At 30.7% G+C, this 22,489-nt stretch overlaps 4 pseudogenes across 1 annotated transcript; all 4 read right to left on the reverse strand.

Annotated features, from left to right (window-relative positions):
* Positions 1-1,031: 1,031 nt before the first annotated feature.
* LOC111298376 (L-type lectin-domain containing receptor kinase IX.1 pseudogene) lies at positions 1,032-3,406 on the reverse strand (annotated as a pseudogene).
* A 1,521-nt stretch (positions 3,407-4,927) lies between these two features.
* LOC111298377 (L-type lectin-domain containing receptor kinase IX.1 pseudogene) lies at positions 4,928-7,637 on the reverse strand (annotated as a pseudogene).
* A 1,902-nt stretch (positions 7,638-9,539) lies between these two features.
* Positions 9,540-12,085, reverse strand: LOC111295581 (L-type lectin-domain containing receptor kinase IX.2 pseudogene; annotated as a pseudogene). The gene has a single exon (XR_016328703.1). The product of XR_016328703.1 is annotated as an L-type lectin-domain containing receptor kinase IX.2 pseudogene (transcript).
* Positions 12,086-20,138: 8,053 nt separating this feature from the next.
* On the reverse strand, positions 20,139-21,343 carry LOC149514434 (L-type lectin-domain containing receptor kinase IX.1 pseudogene; annotated as a pseudogene).
* Between the last annotated feature and the right edge of the window lie 1,146 nt (positions 21,344-22,489).

A 22,489-nucleotide genomic window follows, 5' to 3' on the forward strand; every position in this document is an offset into this window, starting at 1 on the left:
AGCCAGGAAAAGCAGAGAGAGAAAAAGGAGAAGGGAGAGTTGGTTGAACGGAAGTCAATCTGTGGTCCGATTGAGTTGGAACCTTGTCAGGAGGTTTATGATTCAGAGTTCTACATTCTGAACGGTCAAGATCGGGTTTGAAGCTCTCTAGAAACAAATCCAGGGTGTATTTGTTGAGTCACTTATTTGGTGAGATTTCTCCAATTGTTTCTCTAGTTGTTGATTAGCTCTAGTTTTAGCTAGAGAAGAACTTTGTATAACTATTATTTGATAGTGAAGATTTTTCTGGTGGCCCGTGGTTTTTTTCCCTCTACACTGGAGGGTTTTCCACGTAAATCTTGGTGTGCTTTATTTTTCCTGCGTATTTGATTATTGATTGTTGTCTATTGCTTCTGTATTGTTGTGATTATTGCTTCAGGCGCAACATTTATGACATTTACTAATGCTATTGGGTTTAATGGCATATTCTATGTCTTGGGTTTGCAGGGAACCCTTACAGTGATAGATGTCGATGAATCTTATCCTGGAATCACAGCCTTGAGTTTGGAAAGGGCTGTTCCTTCTGTTTTGCCAAACCATTTTAGAGAATATTTGCTTGAATCTGAGGGAAATGTCTTGTTGGTTTTCCTCATTTCTAGAAAATCAATCAAAGTTGTGGATGATGTAGAAGTCTTTCAGCTTAATACAGCAAAACTCTCGTGGGTTAGTATGGCATGCCTTGGGGAAAGAACCTTGTTCTTGGGGACTACTTGTTGTATGTCAGTCTCTGATAGCAGAGTAGGTTGTAAAAGCAATTTTGTCTATTTCACCTGCCACACAACCGATGGCTGGTAGGTATTTGACATAGAATAAAGCTGCATTTCACCTGGTTGGAGTGATGCTACCAGGAAGTTTCCTGATTGGATTGAACCAATACGAGAACAATGATTTTTTTCACGAGGAATAAATTGAACTGTCCACCTTTTGATGAAAATGGATGTTACATCTGTGTTTTCCTGTTTAGATAATGTCTCAACTCTCAACAGTTATTTATTTGTTGAAAAAAAATATTATCCGATTCCATTGGATATATAGGAGTGAGTTTATTTCAAAATTATTTATCACTAATTACATTATTTGGTGTACATTACAAGCATTGACTGTATTTGTACATTAGCTTTAACCAAACCTGACATGAGAAGAGAAACTTAAAGCATAACTTGACTGCAAAAGAGAAATATGCCAATATAGAAATATAACATGTAGTATATAAACTGAGGACCGCATGACCCACCGCCACCCGGAAGGGAAGAAGTTGAAGAAGAAGTGACGCACATTGATGATTCTGCTAACGGTGCTGGCTGGGGATTGCTACTTGAATTGTTGAGTCCAGATTCTCCTCAAAGTACTAGTAGCATAGGATGACATATATGGAAGTATAGAATTCTTAAATGAAGCAGAAAAATCATCTCAAACAGGCATTTCTAATGGGATAAGGGGCGGATCGTTATCAAAATTAAGCATGCTAATCACTTGTTTCATTGAAGGCCGAAAATTGGAATCTGGGTGAGCACAGCACAGCCCAAGAATCATCAAGCGTTCCATTTGTTGCTCATCAAAATTTCCCTGTAGTCGGCGGTCAGCTGCTTCCATAAGCTTTCCTCTCGCATAGAACTCCTTCGAAAGCCACTTCACTATGTTTATTTGATTCCCATTCTCATTACTCAAGATAGGTTTTCTTCCACAAGCAATCTCTAAAGCAACTATGCCAAAGCTGTAAACATCTGTTTCCCGGCTAGCTATGCCTGTTGAAAGATACTCAGGAGCCATATACCCAATGGTTCCCACGAGTTTTGTGATTTGCAGTGCTTTTTCATGGGTCACAATCCGAGCTAGCCCAAAATCTCCAAGTTTAGCATTGAAACTTGAATCCAACAAAACATTGCTTGCTTTTATATCCCTATGTAACACATATGGTTGGCATTCAAAATGCAAGTACTGCAATGAGGAAGCCAAACCTTGAGCAATTTCATACCTCTCCGTCCATGTTAGCAACCTTTCTCTTCTGAAGAGATGTGAATCTAAGCTACCATTCGACATGTACTTGTAGACAAGTAGTAGCTCCTTCTTTTCATGGCACCAACCAATTAGTTCCACCAAGTTCTTATGCCTCAATCGGCTGGTAACCATCACTTCAGAAGCATACTCTTTTAGGCCTTGGTGAGACGTTGTTGATATCCTCTTAACTGCAACCTCAAAGGTCAGATCCTTCAAATATCCCCTGTAGACAGCACCAAACCCTCCCTCTCCAAGCTTCTGTCGCTCTGCAAAGTTATTGGTTGCTTGGACCAATTCAGCAAGTGTTTTCTTCTTAGCTCCTGTAACCCGTTCAAATTCATTGTTCATGAACTTAATAGCAAATGATTCGTCTTTTCCTCCTTTGTTTCTCTTTTTCAAATAAATAACAATCAAGCCAACAAGCAATATGCATGAACCAACACTAACCCCCGCCACCAGTCCAATATTAATGTTACCTTTTTTGGTGCTAGTTCTATTTCTAGGTATCTGCAAATTAGAACTGAAATACCATGAATTAATTGCATTTATTTCGTAGTAAATTCCCGTCGCAGATGAAAAGCCAAATATTGCCCATTCTGACAAGTAGTTCCTTAAATCAATTTCATATTGAAGGTTCTGTTGGATTGTGGTATTACCTTCAAATCCTGTGAAAGAAACATGTAAAATTTTTGAACTGGAACTATAATTGATCCAAGCATCCATCATTTTGCCATCCATAACACTGCTGTACCATGTAACATTCGCGGTAGATACTACAGAGTTGATGTTGATACCGACATGATCATTTTCAGGGTCCCAATCATTATGATATGTATCAAACTCCACAGCAACAAATGGATTTTCAGTTGAGTTGAATCTCTGGTCCCCAATTGCAAGACCAATTCCACTCCCGTCTGCTACATCCGGTATACGGTATTGAAGGGAAGCAATAAAAAAGGCAATCCCATCAGCATGAGTTACATTGTTTTGTGCATTGATGCAAAAGGAGAAATGGGTGGTAAAGTCAGCAAGACTTTCTGAGGAGTTATCCCAAAGATGCAATGGCTCAGCAGATATTACATGACCACTCCTCCAAACATCAAGTTTGGTCAGTTGGATGACTGAATCTATTATAATAGCATCTCCTTCGAGGCTTATCTTGAGATTGTTGGAGTCAAAGCTGGTGAAGTTGAAGGATTGTGAAGCTGCCAAAGGAAATATTACTATTAGAAACAAGATACAAACATCCATGTCCGGAAAAATGAGAAAGAGAACTGTCTTTGAATGAAGATGGTTATTTCAATGCCATTGTGTTATTGAAATGTTAAAGAGGGCTATTAGAATAAATAGTGTCGTGAATAGATCTGACGGCTCATTACTTTTTCTGATAAAAAAATATGAGATTTCACTAAGTTGATTCGTAGGAATTCACGAATCAGACCATAATTCTTAGGAAATCTTGAACCAGACCATTTGTCCTTACTTCCACTAAAGAATCAAAAACCTCTTCGATGGAAGGACTTTTGTCGTCTTGGTCCTAATTTTATAAACATTTAGGCTTTTCGACTTTATAACTATACATGCCAAAAGCCTAAACGGCTACGGCAAACTATTTGTTTATTTGCATGGTATCAAAGAGGTAGCCTTGTCTTCTTTAACGTTTATAATTCTAAAGGGTTAATGTTATAAATGACTCATAAATTATAAAAAAATATTTAATATAATATATAAATTTAAAAAATTTTTAATATAATATTTGAACTATAAATAAATAATTAATATAATAATTAAAAAATTATTTATTTATCATATCATTTAAAGTTAATCATATTAAAAATAAATATTATATTAATTAATTATTTATAATTTATGTATCATATTAAAAATTTTTAAATCAAATAATATATTAAATATTTTATTATAATGTACTATCATTCGTAACATTAACTCAATTTGATATCCAAACCAACCACAAAACTATTATATTTTCTTTCTTTTTATTATTTTACTTAATCTTTTCTTGTTTGACTTTTGCTTTTGTTTCTTGTACATTTTTTTATTGCATTACCTAGATCTTCCCACCCACCAGATTTAGGATAGTGAGAACTACTTATGGGTAGCACTTCAGCAAGGAAAATATCGCAATGTATATAAAAGCCAGGAAGCAGGGCCGATAATGGCAATATCATTAACAGAATATTCACAAGGAAAACTATCCAAAAGAAGTTCTTGAAAAAGTTAAAAACTTCAGCAAAGAGGCATCTGCAACAACTTATCAAGGACATGAGACTGTAAGTGATGATCAACTTAAGCTGCATCACACATTCAATAAAAATGAATTTGGACTCACCGTAAAACGCCTATGTTTAGAGATAAATCTTCCATAGTGAGGATGAATCTGTATGTACTACAAAACCAGCTACACAAAAGATTGCTACTTGTATAGAAGATTACCTGGCTGTCCTTCAATTCTGCAACACCTAAAAATTAAAAAACAAAAACAAAATTATTAAATCATTAAGGACTGTAAATTAAAAAGAAAAATATTATTACAGATTAAAAATAAATTTTTATCGAATAAATTTTTTATAAAATGTTGGGCAAAGAAAAAAGAGAAAACATACGTAAGGAGACAAACATGACAGCCTTAACCAGTCACCTTCAGCCACTGCACCCAAAAAAATTTAAAAAAAAAAAGAAAGGAAATTTTAAGTTAAAAAATAAATAAAGGAAAAGCGTAATTGATTTTATAGGGAGGGAAAGGAAGTGTACGGCGACGGAAGCTGGTGAGAGGAATGGAGACTTCAGGGTGAGAAGATAGGTTCAGGTTTTTGGGGAAGTAAATTCGAATCAGTCTGAAGATGATCGTTGCTATCACCCAATTCCAAAACTAAAAGGATACCCTTTTCTTCTTCAGCTTCTCCATTTCTTTAGGATGACATAAATGAAAGTACAGTAATCTTAAATGAAGTACAAAAATCATCTGAAACAGCATTTTTAATGGGATAGGGAGCGGAGAAACATCAAAATTAAGCATATTAATCCGTTGTTTCATTGAAGGCCGAAAATTGGAATCTAGGTGTGCACAGCACAACCCAAGAATCATCAAGCGTTCCATTTTTTGATCATCAAAATTCCCCTGTAGTCGGGGGTCAGCTGCTTCCATAAGCTTTCCTCTCGCATAGAACTCCTTCCAAAGCCACTCCACTATGTTTATTTGATTCCCATTCTCCTTGCTCGAGGTAGCCTTTCTTCGACAAGCAATCTCTAAAGCAACTATGCCGAAGCCGTAAACATCTGTTTCCTGGCTAGCGTTGCCTGTTGTAGCATACTCGGGCCATTTACCCAAAGGTTCCAGAGAGTTTTGTGATTTGCAGTGCTTTTTCATGGGTTACAATCCGAGCTAGCCCAAAATCTCCATGTTCAGCATTGAACTTGAATCCAACAAAACAATGCTTGCTTGTATATACCTACGTAACACATATGGATCTGATTCAAAATGCAAGTAATGCAACGAGGAGGCCAAGCCCTGAGCAGTTGCATACCTCTCGGTCCATGTTAGCAACCTTTCTCTTCAGAACAGATGTGAATCTAAGCTGCCATTCGACATGTACTTGTAGACAAGTAGTAGCTCCTTCTTTTCATGGCACCAACTAATTAGTTCCACCAAGTTCTTATGCCTCCATCCGCTAGTGACCTTCACTTCAGAAGCGTACTCTTTTGCGCCTTGGTGAGATGTTGTTGATATCCTCTTAACTGCAACCTCAAAGGTCTGATCCTTCAAAAATCCCCTGTAAAAAGCACCAAACCCTCCCTCTCCAAGCTTCTGTCCCTCTGCAAAGTTATTGGTTGCTTGAACCAATTCAGCGAATGTTTTCTTCTTGGCTCCTGTAACCCATTCAAATTCGTTGTTCATGGATTGAATAGCAAACTCCTTTGTTCCTAAATTCCAGAATAATAAAAATCAAGCCAACAAGCAATATGCATGAACCAGCAATAACCACCACCACCAGTCCGATGTTGATGTTACCTTTTTTTTATGAGAATTGGTGCGAGTTTTGTTTCCAGCTTTCTGTAAATTGGAACCGAAATACCATGAATGAATTATATTTAATTCATACTAAATTTCCGTCCCAGATGAAAAGTCTAAAGTTGCCCATTCTGACAAGTAGTCTCTCAAATCAAGTTCATACTGCGGGTTCTGTTGGATTGTGAAAGAAACATGCAAAATGTTTGACGTCCAAGTCGAGTCACGTTTATCGAGGTTGTGAAAAAAATTTAAACAATAATCGATTATCGTGATAATGAATTTTTTTTTATATTTTGTTAATTTTATTATAAAATTAAATAAATAATACTTTTAATTGTACAAACTTTTATTTTATGATATTTAAAATAATATATGGCATTTTAATTTATTTTTTATATAATTAAATGTGCATATTTAACAATTATTCATTAACATAACAATGAATTGTTATGATTTTAAATATTAAAATTATTATGATGATAAATTTTATTTGTTAGTTAAAAAATAATTCAACTAACGATCTAATTATAATTAAACACGCACAAAAACAATCTATTAATAACTTCAAAATATTAATTATTCACATTAATTAATTTTTAAATAATAATACATAAAAAAACTCATACACACCGCCGATTCCCTCTCAAATTTTCACAGAAAAATTTTAATTTATAAATCATTCTCGATTTTTTTCCATCAATTATTCACTCTTTCCACTCAATTTTTTATCTAAAAGAAAAATTTTTTTAATATTTAACTTAAAAGTACAAGTGACATAACCACTTCATCCGTCCACTCAACCGCCTACTCACCAATTGTCCCACCCTTTTGCTTGTTTCTCATCTCTGTTCTACTGTTTCAAACCCCCTTATTCTTTGCTCGTGGCTCAACTCTCAAGAATTTGTTTACTCTCCAATTTTTTCTCATCTCTATCATGACCAGGGAGAAGAGAAGCTTTAGTGCGTCACCACACCAAGCCAAAACTCAAATTTTGAAGAAAAAAATGGTAATGCTTATGCCAATACCTGTTACTTTGTATTAAAGTTCAAAACTTTGATTAATTCATTCTTTTGGTTTGATTGAGGCTTTAATTTGTTGAATTGGTTTGGATGTAAGAATTTTCTCGGTTCCGGAATTTGGTAAAGTTATATTGCTTGATATAATGCTTTTTTTTTTTTTTTTTGTAAAAACAGAAACAATAGGGGGCAATAGCGGCTGTATCATTCCGCTAAATCCGTTATTTTCCCCAATCACCTTATTTTGTGGCCGCAACAGACCGCTAAGTATGTGAATAAAATTTGCACTCCAATTGCGGTGGATATCGGTGTCGGGAGGAGTCAAACGGCAAAATAGAGGCCGTTATGCCGCGTAGCAGCCCTACAGGGTTGATATTGGTACCGGCATGATCATTTTCAAGGTCCCAATCATTATGATATGTATCAAACTCCACAGCAACGAATGGATTTTTAGTTGAGTTATATATCTGCTTCCCACAATTCCACTCCCATCTGCTATCCGGTTTACGGTATTGAGGGGAAGCAATAAAAAAGGCAAGCCCATCAGCTAAGTTTCATTGTTTTGTGCATTGATGAAAAAGGAGAAATGGGTGGTGAAGTAAGCAGGACTTCTGAGGACTTGTCAAAAAGATGCAATGGCTCAACAGATATTGCATGGCCACTCCTTCAAACATCAGGTTTGGTTAGTTGGAAACGGTTTGTCCCAGAGGTGCATCGGTTTGTAGTATGTGGCTCGACCAATACTTGCAGTCATCTGAAGATCTCAGAGGTCTGCTGTGAGCTGAATGACTTGATTTGCTAGGTAAGCTTTCTCATAGCTAATGTTGTTATCTTTAGTATTGAAACTTGTGAAGTTGAAGGATAAGGCGTTTATGAATGGAGTGATAAGGCAAAAGAGAAGGGTTATTGTCAATATATTAAAGAGGAGAGACTTAATCAACAACCAGAACATTACAAATTTCAAGCTGCAGATGGCCATATTCTTCAGGGAGGTTGGCTTTTTCACATTAAATGGTAATAGGTAGACGATCAAGTTTTCGGAGTGCTTTGTCTCTTTTATTGGTCGATCAACATTGTGATTCTTAAAAAGTAATTCATACCTTTTCAAGGAGATGTATTCTAGAAAGTTTAATTTACTATAAGCCACCAAGTAATCAGTATTTAAAAATAGTAGTGTATGATTAATTATCATTAAGACAAGTGGTTGACATTAGAAGGCAAGTGTTAAAATTGGGTGTTCCCATGGGCTGATCTTGGTATTTTTGTCCAATTATATATGCAGAATGATCATTTTTTTTTTTTCATTTGCTGTCTTGGTACAGGCATGTTCAAATGTTTTGCCTTCAATTCATCAAAATTTTCCAAAGAAATTCCAGGATGCTGTATTACTTCCTTCAAATGTACTAGTTCTACGCTCTGAAATTTGTTAGACTTTGAAGCAATGAATGTGGACCTTGACTGAGGGATGTTTATGTGGTTGGTGTGAATAGCAAAGATCTTAGACAAAGAAAGAAAACAAGAACGAAGGATAACAACAGGTGTTATTTTGTAACTCATTCATTAGATTAAAATATTTTTCTCACTTTTCTTTTTATCAAACAAATATTCCAAATACAAGAACTTCAACCATTTTCAAGGAAAGACGTTGGGAATTTGAGAGTACGGAAAATAGACAAAAACGTGTGGCCATGGTCAAGCAGAAAAGGCTAGCACAAATATTACCCACATCGTGGCCTATAGAAACTATATATTATTCTCTCGGTGTTGCATACCGTGTAAAGAAAAGTTGAATTTTGACTTTGATGGAGTACAAGGTACTTGAATTTCTTATATTTTGGGAAAAGGGAAAAAATGTTTGTAATTATAATTAAGGGTAACAAGGAAAATAAAAATGATTTTCTTTTTACTTTTCAAACGAGATTTAAGACAATTAAAAATATGCAAACTTGACAATATTTACGAGACAAAAGAAGTATGCTTTACATTCACAAATGCTTTACCACGAATGGATTTTCATTGCTACCACACACTTCTATTTGTCTAGTTCGCATGAAATTCATAATTCCTGTCTTTATTTCTTCTTTTAATGGCTATACTGATCTCTATGTCTCTCGGCTCTTTGATGAATAGTCCAAGAACTCGATATTCTTAAATCTGATTTTGCTGTTGTCTTTAGCATCCAGCGTGAAGAATAACCCGATCGTTCTTCCTAGTTGTAATGGAGGGACACCTGCCCAATAATCATGACCCCATTCTATTGTTATTATTTTTTTTTTACTTTCATGACCTGCTTGATTTTCCGAATGTAGCTGTACCTACACAGATCATTTATCTTTGTTAACTCATCGGTAAATCTCGTATCAGCTACATTAGAGATTTTCACATTTCCAAGATTTAAGAATTTAAGTTGGATGTTCCTATAATTTAACGACTTGACCACAACAAACACAAGAACAAGACTAAAAACTTAAAATCCTGATTTTCTTCCATAGAGTATTCACCATATTTCTAATTCAGCACCAATCAGAATGAAAGAACAATACACGATTAAGTGGAGAAACCTTGGATGCAAGGAGGCATCAAAAAGAAAAAGAATAAGCCAACACTACAAATAATTAGACATAATTAACTATCCAGAGTTCACAAAGAAAATGCTACAGGTTTTTATCTTGCAGCTTAATGTGCCTAATAATCTATGCAAAAGATCATTTTGCATCAGAAATTGGAGTCCTTGTTCGAACCTTCAAGGTCTCACTACTGGAACTAGCGCCTGAAAATTGGGCTTGGCTTCTGTTGGAGGCACTGATATGGGATGAATTTGATGCAGAAGATGCAACAATATTGGCTTGATGAGCTGCAATGTATGTTGGAACTGGCATCTCCAATGGCATTACGGGCAGTTGAGCTTTGAAACCAAGGATATCAACAGCCTGCGTTATTGATGGGCGGGCAAAATAGTTTGGATGAGCACAAGCCAGCCCGACCAAGAGCAAGCGTTCCATTTGTTCCTTGTCATAATTGTCAGACAATAGTGGGTCTGCTGCCTCAAAAATACTCTCTCTCCCATACAGTTCCCAGACCCACTCCACTAGTTTAGTCTTGAATTTCTTACCATTCTTATCAATCGTGGAAATAGCCTGCTTTCCGGAGGCTATTTCTAACGCAACAATGCCAAAGCTGTATACATCCGATTCCTTAATGGCTTTGTATGTCTCAAGACATTCTGGTGCTACATAGCCATCAGTTCCAAGCATAATCGTTGTTCGTGACCCTTGTCCATGGTCAACAAGCCTAGCCAGGCCAAAGTCACCTAGCTTGGCATTGAAACTCAAATCTAACAGAACGTTACTTGATTTGATGTCTCGATGCAGCACACATTGCTCACATTCTTCCTGTAGATAAAACAACGCTGAGGCCAAACCCATAGCAATCTTATACCTCTTCTCCCATGTCAACAAGCATGGTTCTCTAAATAGGTGGTAATCGAGGCTCTTATTTGGAAGAAACTCATAGACAATGAGTAACTCCTGATTGTCATGGCACCAACCGATGAGTTGGACTAAATTCCTGTGTCTCAATCTGCTAACAGTTCTTATTTCTGATGCATACTCTTTCACCCCTTGTTGAGATTGTGGAGTTATCCTTTTGACTGCAATATTGCAATTCATATCCCTCAAGAAGCCTAAATAAACCTTTCCAAAACCCCCCTCCCCAAGCAGACCTTCATCGGCAAAATTACTGGTTGCAAATCTCAATTCCTTGAAGGAAAACTTCCTAGGTGCTGTCACCATTTCCATTTCTACGTTAACAGACATAGTATTACATTCATTGCTCTCGTACTTTTTCCTCCAGCAGAAAAACCAAAGCAAAGCCAAAACTGGGAGCAGAGCAAAAATGCCACCAGCAACCCCCAGAACAACCCATAGCCATGTCCTGCTCTTCCTTCGGGGGTTGTCTGGAAGACGGGCTGGGCTCGTTGCTGCTGCAGGTGCTGCTGTTGGAGGATTAGTCTGGTTGCTTGTATTCGCAGCAGCTTGTAAGGTAGAGCTGAAATTCCAGGAGTAAATAGTATGTATCTCAAACAAAGATCCAGTACTTGCTGAGAAGCCAAAATTAACCCATTCTGGTAAATATTTGCTAAGATCCAGTATCCAAGAAAGACTAGATGATTTTTTACCGGTGAAATCATCGGCATCGAGAAAAAAAACACTTAGGTTTTTTGTCCTAGAGTTGTAACTGATGAAAGCATCAACTTTTCCCCCATTTTCAGTATCACTCCACCCCCAATTGGCAAAGCTAGGAGACGTATTGACAGAGTTGAGATCAATGGCCACGTGATCGCTGGCCACGGGATCCCAAGTATTGTGAAACGTATCAAACTCCACTGCAACAAATTCAGAGTGAACACTCTGATCGTAACTTTGAAGTCCCAATGAACCGCCTTCAGATTGAGGTGGGATTTTTGAGCCATTGGGAGCAAGGAAAAACGTCAACCCATCACCCTTTGAACTGTTCTTCAGGGAATCAATGGCAAAAGAGAATTGAGTGCTGAAATCTGCAAGTACGAGATCCCCGGATGAACTGTCCCAAAGGTGCAGTGGTTTGTAATACGTGGCTCGACCAACACTATCATTGAGACCCTTGTCTTTTTGGTTGATGGTGAGTTGGATTACGTTGTCGGACGCATATGCATTACGTTCATACATTATTTCATGCCCATTTGGGTCGAAAGAAGTGAAAGTGAAATTGATATTATCATCAATCAATTTTGCCTTCGAGAGAGGAAGTAAACCCAAAAGAAGGAAGCATGATATGAAGAGAAATGCAGGCTTTGTAGACTTGAGATAAAAGCTCTCAGCATTTTGAGCTTCCATGATTTACGGAGTAAGGACTTAGGAAAGATGCTGCGAATGCAAAGTGATGAATTTCAGGTCTTCTTCGCTAGCATATAGTAAGCAATATGTTACCCAAAAAAAAAAAAAAAGCTTGGTTTTCTATGGTGGACCTGAAAGTAGGCACTTGACATTTATAGCATTAAGGTTGCAATCCGATTACTTTTGTTAATGTAATATTTCGTGAACTTAACGTTGTACTTTTTGTTGATAAGATCTGACTTACTTTGTCTCAAAAGTCGTCAAAACCGTGTTGCTCAATTTTTGGCTAAATATTTTAATTTTTTCTTTTATTTCAAATTATAATTTTTTTGTAAAAATAAAAATTAAAAAAAAAAAACTGGAAGACAGCTTCACAAAAAAAGAGTAATCTTTTGTTTATCATCCAATTTAAACTTCTTTATTTAAATATTTTTTAAGGTAAAAATTCCTTTCAGGTCCACCATAGAAAACCAAGCTTTTTTCTTTATTAGTAAATATAAAAATATAAAAATATTTACTAATAAAATTTTGTATTCAAAAGCAAAAAATAAAATGTGGGTTCGAATGAAAAATAAATAATTTTATAATTTGAAAATTATAATTCATTTTGAGGAACAATAATGCATGATTTCAATTACCTTTACATAGAATGATTATAATAAATTTGATGTAACATTATACATAGGCATTTATTCATTTTTAATCAAGTTTGATTTTAATTTTATTATTTACTTGTATTATTAATTTATAATAAATTTTTAAAAATTTAGATGAAACAATTTAATTATAACATGTGGACAACCACATGGGAAAAAACAAAATCTTTTAACAAAAAGGAGGTAGTGTGAAAATAAAAAAAATTATAAATATAAAAATTAAACCTTTAATTTGTTGAAAATTATTTATTTATTTTTAACGAGTGACTGTATCAATCAAAGGAAGAACTGAGCATTTCGAAATACAAAAGTCTTTGCTTATCAAAAGCAAAAGAGAAGACAATGTCTGGTGCGAGTGACTGACAGGTTAACATTGCAGTTGTCAAGACCAAGTCTTTGGCCCAGTGGTCTATCCGTAGTTTAGGCAAATAAAATAAAATATTTTAAAGCAAGAAGCTTTGTTTTTGCTTTGTCCATGTGAAATGACTGATAATTACCAAAGTGGCATTGCAAAGACTTAGACCTCTATCCAGTCAATGGTCTTCGTTAAAAGGAGGGAGTCGATTTTGCATAAAAAGAGACCACAGAAAAGATATCGTATTAAAATTTAATATTTAATTAAATCTAATTATTAATAATTTAAAATAATTACATGAATTGATTGATTTATATCCTCATTTGAAAGGAGGAATGGATCAAATTTAGGTCACGTCAAAGCTTTATTCCTTTCTGTACATTCTCTGTCCTATTATATTTGTTTTGTTTTAATTTTTAATCAAACAAACGCAATTTTAATTATTATTTTTTAATAAAATTATGAAATTAAAAATCTTCACTTTCCAATTTTTAAAAACATATTTTTTTAAAAATTTAACTTAATATAATATTTTAAAAATAATAATTAAAATTAAATTTGTTTGATTAAAAATCAAACATAAACATAAAAAAGTACTTTTATTGTTAAATCTTGTATAAATACTAGATAAAAAGGTACACGCGTTGATAAATATTTTTTTTTTGCTTTTATATTTCAAACGATGTCATGTGTTAGTGTCACGGATTAATATTTAAATTTCGAATCCACGCGATTTTGAGATCCAGGATCTCGATTCGTGACACCTGATTTTTTTATTTTTTATATTTAATAATATTTTTACTGTTTTTTTATATTTTTAAAAATTTATTGGATATTAATTTTTATTTTTTAAATATTTAATAAATATTTTTATATTTTAATTTTTGTGTTGGATTCACTTAATACCAAATGAATGTATTTTTAGTTTTACTTTTTTTTTTATTTATTTTTATATATTTAGTAAATTATTTTTTTATTTTATTTTTTATTGAATCCGCTTGATATTAAATATATGTTTTGTGTCAAACTATTTAATTTTTTCTCTATTATTTATATTTTTTATCTTCTTTAATCAATAATTTTAAATGTTTTAATTATTTTAAATGTAAGGTGGATTTGATATTATTATTAAAAATATATTTATATATATATATTTTTTAAATTAATGATTTTTAAAAAATAGATGTTAACCGAGGTGTCTATGACTTGAGTTGATTTTTTCCTCAATCTTTTCTTCTTTTTTTTCGACATTTTTTAAATTCATTATATAAAGTTTTCAAAAAAATCTTACCATAGCCGATGTCTCGCGCCAACTTTTTTTATTTTTTTGGCTTTTTATCCTTTTTTTCCTTTTCTAAGGTTTTTTCTTTTTTTTTTTGAATTAGAGATTTTTTTAGAAGAAAACAACAAATGTGTACACATGGCACCTAATTCCGTTTTTTGCCTTTCATATTTTTTATTTTTTAGTAAGATAAATTTTATAATAAAAAATTAATAAATATATATTTTTTAAAAAATATCAATTAGGCATAAAAGATAAAACAACTCATATTTTATGAATTTCGATTCGTTTGGATCTAATGAGAATATTTTTTTAAATTCAAGATTACATCAAGTTTTTTTTTTCAAAAAATTTAGATTAAATCAAACACGAATTTAAAATGTTTCATTTCGTTAGTTTATATATAAATATATATTTTATTATTATATTTATATTTATATATATTATATTAATAAAATTATTATTAATATCTTAATTTAATAAATCCACCTATTGTTCCATTCGATTTTTTTTGTTGCTTTTTTAAAAAAATGAATTTATTTAATTAGAGAAATTTTGTAAGAAAAAAAGTAATAGATGTAAGGATAATTAAATAATTCATATCATATAAGTTTTTATTTGGCATGATCCAATATGTGTGAATTTAAGAAAAAATAAAGATCTAATCGAGTTTTTTTTTTAAATCAAAGTTGGGTTGAACCCGGCGAGAGTCTTTTATCTTACTTTAAGTATGTATGTATATAACTATATTATATGTGTATTATATTAATAAAATTATTATGTAGTATCTTAATTTAATAAAATGTTATATTTATATATAATTAAGATATAATCCATTAATTATATAAAACTTTTTTATTTTTACTTTTGTTTTATCCTAATTCAAGGTGTCACCTTATTTTTTATTTTTGTCGTTTGTTGTCCTTTTTATAAATTAGATAAATTTGTTAAATTAGATAAATTATATTAATAAAATTATTATTTGATATCTTAATTTAATAATCTTTTTATGTAGGATTCATTTATATCAAACTTTTCATTTTTTCCTTTCCACTTTTACCCATTTTTACTTTTTCTTTTTTAAATATATATAATAAATATTTTTTAGATTATATTTTATTTTTGTGTGAGCCTCATTTAATATCAAAGATATGCCACATATTTGTATATTTTTCAAAATTTCCTTTCTTTTATTTTTATATATTTAATAAATAATTTGTTAGATTTTAATTTTTTCTATGAGACAATTAATTTCAAAGGTATGCCATGCATCAGTCATTTGATTTTTTATTTTTACTTTCTTTTTATTTTTTCCTATTTACCTTTTTAAATATTTAATAATTATTTTTAAAATTTTAAAATTTCTTGAATATAAGGTTTATTTGATATTATTATTTTAAAATATATATTTATTTTGTTATTTTTTTAAATTTGATAATTTAGAAAAAAAAAATATTAGCAAAGGTGTTGATGTCAAATTCGAATTTAATTTTTTCTTTTTTAAGTCTTTTTTTTTTAATCTTTTCCTAGTTTGTGAAAGTTCATGATATAAAATTTTCAAAAATAGCTCATTATAACTTATATCACTTGATAACTCAGCTTTCCTTTTTCTTTTTTTTTTTTAACTTTTCATTTTCCCCATTGTAAGTTCTTTTCTTCCTTTCTTTTTTTTTTTTCTTATAAATTAGATATGATAAAAAAGATGAATGTGTACACGTGGCAGCATATTTCTTTATTTTTTAACTTTTTTTTGTTTTTTTTTTTTTAATTAGATAATTTTACATCAAAAGAAACTGGTAAATAGATTTTTGAATAAAAATTTCAATAAAGATATGTATAATGAAAAAATCTATATCTAATAAATTTTAATTTGTTTAGATCTAATAGATGTATTTTTTTTAATTTAAGAACAATCGATTGGTTTTTTTCAAAAATTGAGATAAAGTCGGATACAAGTTTATGATGTTTCGTGTTGTCTTGATATATATAAATATATGTTTTATTATTCATTTAATTTTATATTTATATATATACATATATCATATTAATAAAATTATTATTTGATACTTTAACTTAATAAATCTATGTGCAATTTGTATTTGGTTTTCTTTTTTTCTTTTTTCCCATCATTTCTTTTGTTTTTTTTTTTAATATTTTTTAAATTAGATAAGTTTTGTAAGAAAAAAGAATTAATTGATGTAAGTATGATAAAACGACTCATATCTCAAGAGTTTTCTATTTGGTTAAATCTAATACGTTCCAATTTTTAAAAAATATAAGAATTGGTAGAGGTTTTTTTGTTTTAAAAATCGAATTCAAGCTGAAGATGGGTTTAGAGTCTTTCGTCTTACCCCAAATATATATAATTATATATTTTATTATATATATTATCATATTAATAAAATTATTATTTAATAAATTAAATTAATAAAAGTTTTGTATTTATATATAATTAAGATTTAATCTATTTATCCGTCTATTCATCCACCAATTATATAAAATTTACATATTTTCACATTTATTTGACCTTCATTTAAGGCATCGATGTAACACCTTATTTTTTTTCTATATTTTTGTCAATTTTTTTATCTTGATTTTAGATAAATTTATTAAAAAAATCCAATGAAAATATCCATGGACCATTATAAATTTTTTTTACTTTTTTAATTATATAAATTTTGTAACAAAAAGAACTGATGAATAAGAATAATAAAATAATTTGTAATTAATTAGTTTTAATCCGACTTATCCATTAGGGAACTTTCTTTTACTTTTTTTAAAAAAAATTTATTTTTATTTTTTTATTTATTTTTTATTAAATAAATTTTGTAAAAAAAATGTCAAAGGAAATGTCAACCTAACGCTTCTTTTTTTTTTTTTTTCTTTTTCATATTTTTAGTTTTTAGTTTTTTATTTTTTTAATTAAATCAATTTTACAATAAAATAAATTGGTCAATAAAGATAACAAAACAATCAATATACAAAATGTTTCTATCCATCTAAATTTAATATAGGATTATTATAAATTGTATTTCATATTTTTTGTATTAACATAAATTATGACATGTAATTTAATATATATATGTTATATAATAACATACATAAATAAGTTTGCCACATAATGCCTATGTGGACAACTCTCTTAAATGACACGTAGGATAATTTTTTTTTTAAATAACATAATTTCTTTTAATTACAAATTAGATAATTTTAAATTTATTCAAATATCAAAATTATTCAAATTATAATTAAAAATCAAATTAGTTTAGAGAAATATATTCTAAAATTAAAAATATGAAATATGGATTTTATTTTTTTAATAAATAGTTTTAGTTGTTTACCAAATAACTGTATTTAAAAAATTATTTAATTATCAAAATCTTTCAATCATGTTTAGAAATTACAAAAATTAAGTTTATCCAAATATTTTAAAAATATTTTTTATCTTGATTTAAAATTTTTAATTTAAAAAATTATATTTTTAAAAAATTTACGTAAGACATTAAAAATTCAAGTAATTTTATGTAAGATTTTTAAAATAAAAAAAATTTCATCTTAAATCTTTAAATAATAAAATTATTAAAATGATTATATCCATTTGAACTTTAATTATCAAATTTATATTTCAAAAAAATGCAAAAATTTAATATTACCTCTATCACTTACTATATCCATTTTAAATTTTTAAAAATTAATTTAAAATTATTTATTTAATACTAATTGCCACTAAAAAATTCTTCTACAAATATAATGTATTATACATCAATTTTTTTATTTTTTAGTAGCTTTTTTCTAAGATATATTTTATTGTTATTACAGTTTCATTCTTATGAAAAATATTTTTTTCAATTTATTTATTTTTCACATATTTTCTAATATTTTTTATATTTTGTACAATAATTTAGTCAAGATTACTAAAGTGAAAGTGTGTTAATACTTTTTTTATTATTTAATTTATCATTCAATAATATATATATTTATTTTTAAAAAAGACATAATTTATTTTTATTTAATATAATTTTACTGGTATATAAAATTATTATAAACAAAAACATCCAAAAGAAAGATATAATCTTTTTTTTTTTTTACGTTTTCGAAAAGTTTATTTTTTTAATCATAAGTAAATATATATAAATTTTATATATGTTATGAATTTTAAAGATTTGAATATAATTTTGAAAAAAAAATAATTTGTTTATATATATTCATATTAAATAAATAAAATTATTTTGTGTATCGTATGTATTATAATTTAATTTTTATATAAAATATAATATGAATATAAATTTTTATTATTTTACATAATGCAAGTATGGAAATTACTAAATCTACCCAGCGCGTCAGCTCTTATCTAGTGATTTATTAACTCCCACTTTAAAAGCCTGGAGCTTCATGGTTAAGCATTTAAAAGTTGAGTTAAAATTTTGGTGGCAGAGTGTAACAGATGCGGCTGGTGTAGGTGTAGATGTCAGAGATTGGGATGGTATGATTGTTGGTGTTCTCCGCAAAAGGAATGATAAATCCTGTCACAGTTGAGGCTTTTGCTACAATTAAAGGCTTTTGAATCTGCCAAGGAAATGGGTTTACAAATGTAGTGCTTGAAGAGATGCTTTACGCGCAATTAAATTGCTTAATTTGGCTTCAACAAATCTGTCATTGACTGGTAATTTAGAGGACAAAGCAAGGTTTAGGATAAGAGATTTCCTTTCGTTCTGTGAAACATGTAGGACGAGAAGCTAACGAGACTGCACATGTTTTAGCCTACTCTGCTCTTCGCATAGGTGAGGATGTAATCCGGATAGACGAATGCCCAAATAGAATTGTAAAAGCAGCATCCAAATTTATCCCAAAATTTCCCGAAAAGAAAAGAAAAAAAACAATGACCCCATGATATTGATGAGAGACAGCTAGCTGGTAGTGGTACTAGTCCGCATGGACCATGGCTACTTCATAAATGTTGAATTTATAAATTCAATTATGTGATAACTTTTCATGAAAGAAATCAAAATTAAACGTGGGTTTTTACCAAAAATAAATAAATATAAATAATCAAAGTGGGTCGGATGGCTTTTGATTAATTGAGCACTAGGGTTTTCCTGTTTCTAATGACAAATTTCAGGAACATTTTAGATGATACCACTTTATATGTAACAATTAATTTTTAGGATCTTTTTAACACAAGCATCAATTTCTTTTTATATTTCACAAAATCATGTAAAAATTAACATCTTTCCTCTGTTCACTCCTTGATTTCCTTTTCCTAATGCCTTCTCTTAATTCAGCTCTGTCTATTCATTGTAGTATTTACGGTCATACTAAGGCTACGAGAAATTAGCAGTCTGAATTATTAGTAGCTTCGACAGTTCCTAGTTATTGACGCGTTCAAAATATTAACCAGGAAAAAGTAGTAACTAGGGCGACCGACTTTGGCAAGAAGTTGACCATCGAGCATATATAATTTTTTTTTTCAAATAATTAAGTACAATTTCTTTGAAACATTTTATTATTTTTACTGGAATATTAGGTTAATTTCGTAAGGATATTTCTAAACATACAATATCTGCTAATTAAGCAAATTTTGCATATAGATTCATCAATATTGTCTAAATTTTTTGAGCATAAAAGAGATCGCATATAAGGGATTAAAATTACTCAAATATATTTGTCAATTCAATAAATTAAGGTGGATTACTCAAAATTTCAAACCAAAGTGGATGCAAAACATCAAGCATTTTACTCAATTATGCATCTCTCTGGCCTCAGTTCAAAAAGTTAGATTCATATAACTCTTATTTATGTATATAAAAAAATTATTACAGCATGTTTGTACAAACAAACTCCCATAATTGAAAAGGAACTAAATCTAGTTACATAAATTGATAGATCAATTTAATTAACGAGGGAGTGTGATAGTTAAATTAGAAAGAAATGCTGCATCACTTGATCTAACCTCAGAAGCAGGCTGAGGTACAACATCATATGTAGGAATAGGCATGTTGCCCGAAAGATTTGGCAATGGTGCCTCAAAACTAAGAACCTGAACTGCCTGTCTTATTGACGGTCTTAAATTGTAATTTGGATAGGCGCACCAAAATTCCAACCATCAGCAAGCATTCCATCTGTTTACCATCGAAGGCCATACACAGTTTATTGTCTGCTGCATCAAGAAGCCTTTCCTTTCCATACAAATCGCACACCCAGGCTACCAATGAAACCTGAAATCTCCCTTCGTATTTGTCCTCTATTGGTCTCCTACCGCATACAATTTCCAATATCACAACCCCAAAGCTATAGATGGCTGATTGCTTACTGGCCTTTCTTGATGAAAAACATTCAGGAGCCATATAGCCCATTGTCCCAGCTAAAAGAGTGGCTGTTGACCCTTTTGCATGATTGACTAGCCTGGCTAATCCGAAATCCCCAAGTTTAGCATTGAAACTAGAATCCAACATAATGTTGATAGTTTTGATAACCCTGTGTAGGACGCAATGATCTCCTTCTTCATGTAGATAGAACAGAGCTGATGCCAAGCCCTGCACAATTTTAAATCTCGCCTCCCAGGGCAATAAGTTTTTGCCTTTGAAGAGGTGGGAGTCTAGGCTGCCATTAGCCATGAACTTATAAACGAGTATCAATTCCCCTTTCTCATGACACCAACCAATAAGCTTGACCAAATTCTTGTGCCTCAATTGGTTAATGGTCTTCACTTCAGATGAGTTTTCCTTGATCCCTTCCTTGCTTCGACAACTTTGAAACCCTTTTAACAGCAACATAGGTACCCAAATCCCTCAAGTATTCTCTGTAAACTGCACCAAACCCTCCCTCCCCTAGTTGCTCTTTATCTTTGAAATTACTTGTAGCTTTAGCCAATTTATCAAAGGAAAACTTCCTAGGTCCCATTCCATTCATAAATTCCTGGCTAAAGAATTCTACATCATAAATGCGATCATCTGATTTGTGATTTCTGATCCCCCTTTCTGATCTGCTAATTGAAATGAAACAAGTGCAAAAAAGGCCAAAATCAAAGCACATGCTACAACAATTGACCATACCACTGTTCCTGCTCCAATACTTAACCCGAACACTAAATCGGGTGCAGAATGGTCAGAGTCCGATGGATTTTCTGCTAAAATACTGGGGCTTGGTGCAACTGATTTAGCATAAATAAAAGCAACTGTCGGCACTTATTTTTGTCATAACAGATTTGGACCGCTAGATGAAATGACTTTAAAATAAAAAAAATAAAAACTTGTAACCAATTTTTTTATTAAGTGTAATTGATTATCTAAAAAATTTATCTTTTTAATAAGACAGTAAAACAAATTTAAAGTTTATTAAAAAGATAATTTTGATTTATAAAAATAGGATTAGGTTTGAGAGTCGATTATATAAGGAAGAATTAACACTCATACAGTGCCCATGAAAATTGGTACCAATTAATCATGCATTATTTTCGATATTAGATCAAATAGTTTTGATTTGAAATTTAATAATAATTTCCTTCATTTTTTTGAAAAAAAAATCATTTTATTAAAATTTTTTATTGAAGAATATTAAAAAAAATCTTTGATTTAAAAAATTATTTTAAAATTCTCTAACGCTTGGCAGAATTTACAGATAATTTTTTTGACCTAAGATTTGGCATAACATTCCTTAAAATAAAAGTAACATTTTTTGTAAATGACAATTGTTAGTGACTTTTAAAATTTTAGATAGAGTACCAAAAATTATTTTCCTTAGAATGTAATTTAGTTTTATTTAAAATCTATTTTTTAAATAATACTTTTAATAAAAAAAATCTTATGCAAAAACTAATGATGCTACAATTAACTAAAAATAATAGTAAAAGACATAAATATGCGAAATGAATTCAAATGCTAATAAATAAATGCATATAAGCCAATAGATAATATGCATGATGATGAAAAGTTATTTTGAAATCGGGTTCATAAATATAATGAGACTATAGAAACTACCTAACTTCTAGGCAGAGTTTAGGTATAATTATTTATATTTAAGATCTCATTTTTTATTTTTTTTTATTTAATCTCATTATTATTGCAGGCTAAGGACTCATATAAAACTTGATGAAATAAAATTTTTTACATATCCCATCTTTTAGGCGACATTCGAGAACAAATTATTTCATGTGAGGTTTTCATACGAATCCTTATAATTTTGAGATAGTTTTGGGTATGGGTTTAGGTCGAGGCATTAGGATTTGAATGATTTTCGGGTG

Source organism: Durio zibethinus, chromosome 16 (assembly GCF_047325235.1).
Source record: "Durio zibethinus cultivar Kanyao isolate XHJ-2024 chromosome 16, ASM4732523v1, whole genome shotgun sequence".
NCBI lineage: Eukaryota > Viridiplantae > Streptophyta > Magnoliopsida > Malvales > Malvaceae > Durio > Durio zibethinus.